This window comes from Haliotis rubra, unplaced genomic scaffold, assembly GCF_003918875.1.
Source record: "Haliotis rubra isolate DU_JTF1 unplaced genomic scaffold, ASM391887v1 Scf2373, whole genome shotgun sequence".
In the NCBI taxonomy this organism is placed as follows: Eukaryota; Metazoa; Mollusca; class Gastropoda; order Lepetellida; family Haliotidae; genus Haliotis; species Haliotis rubra.
In genome coordinates, this window is record NW_025766418.1 from 27273 (window position 1) to 38174 (window position 10902).

The following is a 10902-nucleotide window of genomic DNA, read 5'->3' on the forward strand; positions in this document are numbered from 1 at the left end:
TGTAGTGCATTACGTGTTAAGCCCATAAACGCAAAGGATAACCCTTAGTTTCAATTTTGTAGTCACCGTTTCAAGACTTGCACAGTTTTTGTAATTTATCATGTCATTGTTTTTGGGAAATCAGAATGTTCAGAACGCAATTAATCTTTGAAAACCTACATCAACGCTTCTTTTATGGTTCTGCATTTATTGGATCAATGTTATCATTATTATGTAGATATTTACACTTGTTAGGAGGCTACATATCTTTGACAGAACAATATGGTAATTGATAAAATGAATACTTCGGATCTTGTACTTCCGTTTGGGTATCCAATAAATTGCTTGGAGGATATATTCTGTACGAAATGAAATAAACCTAAAAAACCAAGACACGGTTTGCTGATACATTATATCGTTTAAAATTGAAATAGTATTTCATAAAGAATATATGAAATGGAAGAGCGGAACTGTTGACAAGAGTGAGTGAGTTGCAATTTATCGTCACATCGGCAATTTCAGCCATATCAATTAATTGTGATACATAGCAATTCATGTTAAATTATAAAAACCTGTCAACGAAGGACATTAAAATAACTAGATTATCACATATGAACTAGTAATTAAATCTAAAACAGTTTAACTATAGATGACAATACAATATAAAAACAGGCTATAGATTGCCAACAACTGAAGGTTGATCACCATACTGGGGACCATAGGGATTTACGGTACATTTGCTTCCTGCATGGGCCTGTTGACAAGAAGATAAGTCAAAACGTTGCATCTCTTCTCAGTGTGACCTCTTCCTGTTTTTTTGTATGGTAAAACTGGACAAAGTTTTACCAATTGGATTGTTTTCGATAGTATCAATCACTGACAGCTGCTGTCTACTTGAACCTCCTGCCATTGTACTTAGACGGCCCCGCTGCTACCTGGCTGGACTCTCTTCACCCATCCCCAACAACCGCAGCCCAATTCGAAGTCGTCTTCACTCGTAGGTTCAATGATGTATCCTCACAGGCGGCTTTTCTGTCCGCCCCCCAAAATGACACCGAGTCCCTCCTTGTGCAGGAGAAGACAGCTGACCTCCAGATCCCTGAGGCCCTCCTTGTGCAGGAGAAGACAGCTGACCTCCATATCCCTGAGGCCCTCCTTGTGCAGGAGAAGACAGCTGACCTCCAGATCCCTGAGGCCCTCCTTGCGCAGGAGAAGACAGCTGACCTCCAGATCCCTGAGGCCCTCCTTGCGCAGGAGAAGACAGCTGACCTCCAGATCCCCGACACTCTCCTTGTGCAGGAGAAGACAGCTGACCTCCAGATCCCTGAGGCAACCTCCACTCCCTCTTACTCTGATCTGGAGAATATTGGAGAAATTGAACGGCAGTGCCCTGATTTCAAAGGCAATGTAAATTTCCTCGAAGATGGTTCTTTACAACAAGATATGAACCAGAGGAAAAGGATCCAAAACACTGTTCATAGGTATGACATGTTAGATGGGATACTTTACCATGTTTATCAGCCTCGTACTCGCAAGATGGAAGCAGCTGATAAACTCATTCGCCAGTTTGCCCTTCCCAAGAGCCTCCGAAGGGATGCTCTTCTCTCATACCATGATTCAAGCAGGTGGTGGCCACCTCGGTGCTGACAGAGTGTATGGGGCTCTCAGATTCAAGTACTATTGGCCTGGGATGTATCAGTAAGTTCATGATTACATCAAGTCATGTCATAAATGTCCAGTCTCCTAAGTTTCACGGCATCCCAACAGAGCACCTCTCCATCCACTGCCCATCACTGTGACGTTTGAACGGTATTGACATTGACTTCCTTGGACCATTGACGGAGACACCTGAAGGCTACAAACACATCCTTCTTGTGGTCGATTCCTACAGCCGTTGGTCGGAGGCATTCCGTCTCAAATCACAGGAAGCTACAGAAGTGGCACGTGTTTTATATCAGGAGATATTCTGTCGTTATGGTGCTCCAAGGTCCATTGTCTCTGACCAAGGTCGTAATTTCACGTGTAAACTTGTCAGTGCTCAATGTGAAATCTTCCAGGTTACACGTCATCTTTCAAGTAGTACCATCCAATGACAAATTCAGCCTGTGAGCGGACAAACAGTACCATCCTTCAGTCCCTTCGCACATATTGCGACACTGATCACTCAAACTGGCCGAGTTTGATTCCAGGGATAATGATGGCATTCCGCATGACACCAAGGGTACAATCTACAGGATTTTCTCCATTCCATTTGCTTTTTGGCAAGGAAATGCATGTTCCCTTTGACACAGCAATTTTACCAAAGACTTCGTTAGGTAAAAATGCAGTGGAACCAGTTTAACAGGTGTTGGATAACCTGAAGATTGCTAACACAGTGGCTACAGAAAATTTGAGGGTAGTCCAAGAGAAAATGAAACAGCGTTATGACTCCAAGGCTAAAGAGTGTACTTATGATGAAGGTGACCTCGTCTGGATGACCAATCCAGTCACGGTTAAGAAACGGTCACACAAACTCGAACCAAAGTACAAAGGCCCTTATCTTTATTAGCAGAAAGTGTTCTCATGACACTTATCAGCTGCGCTGTAGAGAAACATTGAAAGAGCAACATTCACGCACTCATGCCAACAGGTTGAAACCAGTTTATGAGACAAACACTGTCCAGAATCGACTTGATACACAGGTAGCTGTGGACACTGATAAACAACAGGATGTCTTGGAAGATGACATCGCTCCTTCTCAATCGGAAAACAGATATACCTTCAACAATCCTACAGTCTCTCAGACCACCAATGACAATTTGGAGAAACAATCAGAGGATCACTCGGAAACAACAGTACCAAATCAGTCACTCTCTCAGACCACACCGCCTCTGACGTGTAGTGGTCAGAGCGTCCGCCCGGAGAGCGGAAGGTCGCGGGTTCGATCCCCGACCGCGTCATACCAAAAGACGTTAAAATATCTGCCTGGCGCTCGGCGTTAATGGGTACTACAAGGACTGGTCGGCTCGGAGTCAGTATAATGTGTCTGAGTGGGGTATTCATGCTTCACTGCGGCATGGTATCTCAGTGAGCTAGCACTATAAAACCAGCTTAAGTCTGGGCTAGTACAAACAGCCGCACATACACATACACACGCATGCACCTCGTCATATGAGCGAAATATTCTCAAGCACGACGTTAAACCCAATTTCACCTCACCTCACCTCTTAGACCACTGACGTGGTTTGTGAGCAACAGTAACCCAAGGTAAGTGACCAGTACAACCCAGTTGAAAAATGTTATCAAGTGCTAGAAATTGCGTGCGCGCCGCAATTTCAGCCAAACCCTATATGCTGTTCCATTTGGTGTGCACATAAAATAATGCAAGTTTTTCTTGTGCATTGTTTTAGGAAAGAGGCACATCGCTAATATCCTCAGTATCATGATTGGCAGATGTTCCAGTAGTGCTTTATCACTATCCCTTAAATGCTCCTAACTAACAATTGGTTCCTTAACTTGCATCTTGCACCTACTGTTACCTTTGTATACACCTTTCACAGACTAAGTTCAATCTGTACACATGTTCTCGTCAGTCATCATGGGTACGCGATACCAGTTGTTTCTGTACCACGATTTACCCATCACTCGTACTGTAAATATGTATGGTGTTATTTTGCTTATACAAATTTCGGGACGAAAAGAACAGGGGCATACTATTTATTAACACTGTAAAACTGGACAAAGTTTTACCAATCTTTATGACAGTATTTATTATTGAAAACTGGACATGTACAGATTAACTGACCACGTTTCACAATCTTCAAGCTGCCAAGGGTCACATTGATAACGAACGTCCGAAACCAGTATCTGGTCTGTGTCTGCAGATAGCAATAAGCTAATCTAATTCACTGTGAACTTCACCCATCAACACCGATGTCTTCAATACGTTTATCATATAATCCCGTCAAGATAGAGTAGCTTAAGTGCGCAGTTGGCACCGTATCGTCAGTCGAGTTAGGCAGTAGGATTTAGATATAGCAACTGAAGTTCACAACAACAAGTTTATCGTCAGTTTTATCAGTAAATGGGATTATCTGTGATAACTGGAATAGGTATAAAACAGGGACGACACACAGTCACAAATCGTTCAGTGACTGCTGCGTAATGAACTCTTCGTTTATTAACTCAGGTGTTGTGTTATGTGTGGGTTGGTATGGTCAGACCTCTTGCCAATCGAGCTGATTCCCCAACTCTCGCGTTTTAATATATTCATGAAAACAACTTGTGGAACACATCCGCATTACATTCTTGAAATATATTCAGGAACGATAGAGATATATAAATGAAATGCCTCAGTGCTGATTATAACAGAGGAAACCAAACTCACCCTTCGGTTTGTCGTTGTGGGTGGTTAGACGGTGTGTTTCAACTGCCATGTCAGAATCATGCTCTGCAGCATCCTCAAAAGCGACGAGTCGACCGTCCAGCTGGTGCAGCACTTCTTCAATTGCTGACAAATGTGACTTCTCTTCCAGCTGCGATGCCTGCATCTTGGCTAACATCTGCTCCTGTACCTGACTCAGTTTGCCTTGCTCCTTCAGTGATTCATTGAGTTGGCCCATGCGCTCTTCCTGCTTTCCTACAAGGTCTTCCATTTTCTGAAGGCGACTTTGCTGTTCCTTAGCACTGACAACATTCTTTACCTGGTTGTTACTGGGTGTATCAACCTGGTTGATAGCGGGTGCATGAAATGTCGAAAGCAAAGATGGCAGGTCACTTTGGAACTCGAAGGCAGCTGATATGTGTATGACTGTTAAAAAACAGAGGCATACTTTTGATACCATCGTCTGTCAATCGTCTGTCTTGATAAGACTGCTGTGATTGATCGGATGGAAATCCGCCTTTAATATTGCGAGTCAAGGCATGGAATGTGCCATTGTGAATTGATGTCGAGCCAAAGCAAACTTAACATTGTAAAGACGTTTGTTCCAATACGTTTTTTTTTTAGTCAGGTATACCTAAGTACAAGACCTCAAAGGCATAATATATTACATTTCCTTTCTTGTTTTCACCAAAGAAAACCATAAGAACCATGTTGTTTGTATATTTGATGACGGCTCAGTGAGATCAACGTTTGTAGCCTTTCAGCCAGGGCTGATTTAGAGTCTTTGAAGCTTGATTCACTGTTAAAATCACGCAAGTGTCATGAACAATGCTTAGTAAACCTATATACAGGACTTAAACAGACATAAATGTATTGCAGGTAGAACTGCTTAAGCAGTTTGTATGAATGATTTCGTCACGTGTACATTTTCGTGAGCTTTCCTTTCATATCAACAAGTAAAGGCAATGATTACCTAAAACTAAGGAAGATATCTGCAATTGAGTGTATTGTATACTTTAAAAAAAATCATGAAAAATCATTTGAATATAAAAGGTACTGTCTCTTTTTAATATATATATTAATAACAGGAATAAATGGTTATGGTTATATCGTTTTTTGAAAAGACATAAAAATAACCCTAAATAAACGCTTCCGCAAGATAATGCCCGTCCACATGTCGCTCGTGTTGTGACAGTTTTCCTGAGACAGCAGAAAATCCATTGTCCAGCTGTTTCTCCGGACCTGTCCCCTATCGAGCACGCTTAGGATGAAATGGAGAGACGTTTACGTCAAGCCCAGAATCAGCCACTGACGTTAGCTGAATTGGAACAAAACATGGAACAACATTCCCCAAGCTTTCTTCAATCGTTGTCAAGCCTGCATCAACGCCAATGGTGGAGACACATGATTTGTGAACTGATTTTAGACACCACCTCTCTTCTAGGGCGTGTCATGATGCCTTGTGTCAAATCACACAGATGTTGATAAAATTATGTCAACAGTTAAACAATGATTAATGAAAACGCCAAAAATCATGTTATTATCTTTTTGCATGGAAAAATGGCAGAACATCAAATAATGTACAACTACTTTATTCCAGTAGTGTATATAAATTTATAATAAGAATGAATGGATATATTTCAGTCAGAGGAAAGTCACAAATGTCACAAAAGAATGCTATGAACATGAAGTGCTCAATTTCTACAAATTAAAAGTTTCTACCTCTCATCACCTTTCACAGAAATAGATTTGCAAACTGAGAAGGTCAGTTCTCATCTGCATTCTTTCCAAATTAACACAGATGTCAGGATATTTATTTGTAACGTTTTCAAATACACAAGTCCCGTTTATTCATCCCCAAAGTAACACAAATCTGATGAAAGATACTCAGTCCAACTGCCTTCAATTGAATTTGAAATAATGCACTTAAGTCATTTCCTCTACACGTGTCATGTCAGTGTATAGTCATAATTAACATACATATGATGAAGTTATAATGCAGACCATGACTCAGATACCAATGATTAAGAGTCGCAGTGATTTTCGTAGCTGTAAACAGACGACTACCCCTCCTAAAAAGTAGGTGCTTTCTTCTAAGTGTAGGGGACAATTACTGTCTGAAAATGAAGTTGGTGAAGTCGAAAATATGCGGAAAGTTATTCCACCGTGGCAGGCGTGTCAATTTGCATGAATGAATACACATCTGTTAAGTGTAAGGCTATCTTTTCAAGATGAATGTAAATGGGCTAGTTTTGTTAGAGGGTAGTCGGTTTCTCTTGCCCCTGGCTTCGTCCTTGCAGCTTAAGAACGTTGGGGAAATGGTGTTTATTTGGCTGTTACGGGTTTTCATTTGTCTGTTATAGAAACCTAGCTTTGTCACAAGAACACAAGTGTGTTATCTTTAGAATTCTCCACCTTTTCGACCTTTCAAATTGCCTTAAAAGGACTCTTCTTCTTTAAATTGTCTACCAGTCTCCAGAGGTTATTTGTAATCTGGGCTTTCTAGGTATTTTGCCTGTGTCTTGACCAACGTTTCGGAATTGAATACAATGACGATGAACCTTAAATGAACACACTAACTCTCGTCGAAATGGCACGGCCATGGAAAGGTCTTTCGTGTATAAACACCAAAATATACTTTGAGCCTATGTCTCAATTCCCATACTGTTGGTAGGCACTGAGAAGATAGTGTCTAGCTATCAATCAGCACCACAATAGGCTTAAACAAATAAGACGAGACTCAATCAGTAGCACTTATGATATTCACTGCCGCAGCAATCTGAACACGCCCAGTTATTGTTAATTGCATCAGTTCTGACAGGTCAGCTGACATGAGCTATCATTGCTTGTCACAACCCTTGATGGCTATGCAAATTGAACCAGCTTGTGACACGTGTATGCAAGTGGGCGTGTCATCACAAGTGTATAAAAGCAGTGTTCGTCGCTGCACTGGCATCAGATTTCTGAAATCATCCTACAATCAACATTATGGAAAAGTTCCACCTATACGCTGAACTGTACGAGTCCGAGAGTCGTTTCAAGAAAGCCTGTGAGCAAGTTGTCTTGTTGAATGACAAGCTTGAAGGTCTGCAACATCGCTACGACAAGGCCCGTCAAGAAAACCACCGTTCGTTCCGTTACAACCTCCGTCTCCGAATGGCCAGTGTGGAAGGCGTTCGCAATGCATACTACGAGGTATGCTTGTGAAAAGGCCGAGAAAATAGCTGAGCTGAGATATTATGTGGCCGTCAACACCGAGGCCGACTCTGAAGACTACCAGAGCGACACCAGCATGGAACACTAGATGTCGCTTCAGCAGAAAACTTCCTCCTCTTGTCATTAAGACCAAAAGCTCTTGTCAGGGCTACACAAATGTCACAAAAGAATGCTATGAACATGAAAGTGCTCAATTTCTACAAATGTAAAGTTTCTACCTCTCATCACCTTTCCACAGAAATAGATTGCAAACTGAGGAAGGTCAGTTCTCATCTGCATTCTTTCAAATTAACACAGATGTCAGGATATTTATTTGTAACGTTTTCAAATACACAAGTCCCGTTTATTCATCCCCAAAGTAACACAAATCTGATGAAGATACTCAGTCCAACTGCCTTCAATTGAATTTAAAATAATGCACTTAAGTCATTTCCTCTACACGTGTCATGTCAGTGTATAGTCATAATTAACATACATATGATGAAGTTATAATGCAGACCATGACTCAGTTACCAATGATTAAGAGTCGCAGTGATTTTCGTAGCTGTAAACAGACGACTACCCCTCCTAAAAGTAGGTGCTTTCTTCTAAGTGTAGGGGACAATTACAGTCTGAAAATGAAGTTGGTGAAGTCGAAAATATGCGGAAAGTTATTCCACCGTGGCAGGCGTGTCAATTTGCATGAATGAATACACATTTGTGAGTGTAAGGCTATCATTTCAAGATGAATGTAAATGGGCTAGTTTTGTTAGAGGGTAGTCGGTTTCTCTTGCCCTGGCTTCGTCCTTGCAGCTTAAGAACGTTGGGGAAATGGTGTTTATTTGGCGGTTACGGGTTTTCATTTGTCTGTTATAGAAACCTAGCTTTGTCACAAGAACACAAGTGGGTTATCTTTAGAATTCTCCACCTTTTCGACCTTTCAAATTGCCTTAAAAGGACTCTTCTTCTTTAAATTGTCTACCAGTCTCCAGAGGTTATTTGTAATCTGGGCTTTCTAGGTATTTTGCCTGTGTCTTGACCAACGTTTCGGAATTGAATACAATGACGATGAACCTTAAATGAACACACTAACTCTCGTCGAAATGGCACGGCCATGGAAAGGTCTTTCGTGTATAAACACCAAAATATACTTTGAGCCTATGTCTCAATTCCCATACTGTTGGTAGGCACTGAGAAGATAGTGTCTAGCTATCAATCAGCACCACAATAGGCTTAAACAAATAAGACGAGACTCAATCAGTAGCACTTATGATATTCACTGCCCCAGTTATTGTTAACTGCATCAGTTCTGACAGGTCAGCTGACATGAGCTATCATTGCTTGTCACAACCCTTGATGGCTATGCAAATTGAACCAGCTTGTGACACGTGTATGCAAGTGGGCGTGTGATCACAAGTGTATAAAAGCAGTGTTCGTCGCTGCACTGGCATCAGATTTCTGAAATCATCCTACAATCAACATTATGGAAAAGTTCCACCTATACGCTGAACTGTACGAGTCCGAGAGTCGTTTCAAGAAAGCCTGTGAGCAAGTTGTCTTGTTGAATGACAAGCTTGAAGGTCTGCAACATCGCTACGACAAGGCCCGTCAAGAAAACCACCGTTCGTTCCGTTACAACCTCCGTCTCCGAATGGCCAGTGTGGAAGGCGTTCGCAATGCATACTACGAGTATGCTTGTGAAAAGGCCGAGAAAATAGCTGAGCTGAGATATTATGTGGCCGTCAACACCGAGGCCGACTCTGAAGACTACCAGAGCGACACCAGCATGGAACACTAGATGTCGCTTCAGCAGAAAACTTCTTCCTCTTGTCATTAAGACCAAAAGCTCTTGTCAGGGCTACACAAATGTCACAAAAGAATGCTATGAACATGAAAGTGCTCAATTTCTACAAATTAAAAGTTTCTACCTCTCATCACCTTTCCACAGAAATAGATTGCAAACTGAGAAGGTCAGTTCTCATCTGCATTCTTTCCAAATTAACACAGATGTCAGGATATTTATTTGTAACGTTTTCAAATACACAAGTCCCGTTTATTCATCCCCAAAGTAACACAAATCTGATGAAGATACTCAGTCCAACTGCCTTCAATTGAATTTAAAATAATGCACTTAAGTCATTTCCTCTACACGTGTCATGTCAGTGTATAGTCATAATTAACATACATATGATGAAGTTATAATGCAGACCATGACTCAGTTACCAATGATTAAGAGTCGCAGTGATTTTCGTAGCTGTAAACAGACGACTACCCCTCCTAAAAAGTAGGTGCTTTCTTCTAAGTGTAGGGGACAATTACAGTCTGAAAATGAAGTTGGTGAAGTCGAAAATATGCGGAAAGTTATTCCACCGTGGCAGGCGTGTCAATTTGCATGAATGAATACACATTTGTGAGTGTAAGGCTATCATTTCAAGATGAATGTAAATGGGCTAGATTTTGTTAGAGGGTAGTCGGTTTCTCTTGCCCTGGCTTCGTCCTTGCAGCTTAAGAACGTTGGGGAAATGGTGTTTATTTGGCTGTTACGGGTTTTATTTGTCTGTTATAGAAACCTAGCTTTGTCACAAGAACACAAGTGTGTTATCTTTAGAATTCTCCACCTTTTCGACCTTTCAAATTGCCTTAAAGGACTGTTCTTCTTTAAATTGTCTACCAGTCTCCAGAGGTTATTTGTAATCTGGGCTTTCTAGGTATTTTGCCTGTGTCTTGACCAACGTTTCGGAATTGAATACAATGACGATGAACCTTAAATGAACACACTAACTCTCGTCGAAATGGCACGGCCATGGAAAGGTCTTTCGTGTATAAACACCAAAATATACTTTGAGCCTATGTCTCAATTCCCATACTGTTGGTAGGCACTGAGAAGATAGTGTCTAGCTATCAATCAGCACCACAATAGGCTTAAACAAATAAGACGAGACTCAATCAGTAGCACTTATGATATTCACTGCCGCAGCAATCTGAACACGCCCAGTTATTGTTAACTGCATCAGTTCTGACAGGTCAGCTGACATGAGCTATCATTGCTTGTCACAACCCTTGATGGCTATGCAAATTGAGACCAGCTTGTGACACGTGTATGCAAGTGGGCGTGTGATCACAAGTGTATAAAAGCAGTGTTCGTCGCTGCACTGGCATCAGATTTCTGAAATCATCCTACAATCAACATTATGGAAAAGTTCCACCTATACGCTGAACTGTACGAGTCCGAGAGTCGTTTCAAGAAAGCCTGTGAGCAAGTTGTCTTGTTGAATGACAAGCGAAGGTCTGCAACATCGCTACGACAAGGCCCGTCAAAGAAAACCACCGTTCGTTCCGTTACAACCTCCGTCTCCGAATGGCCA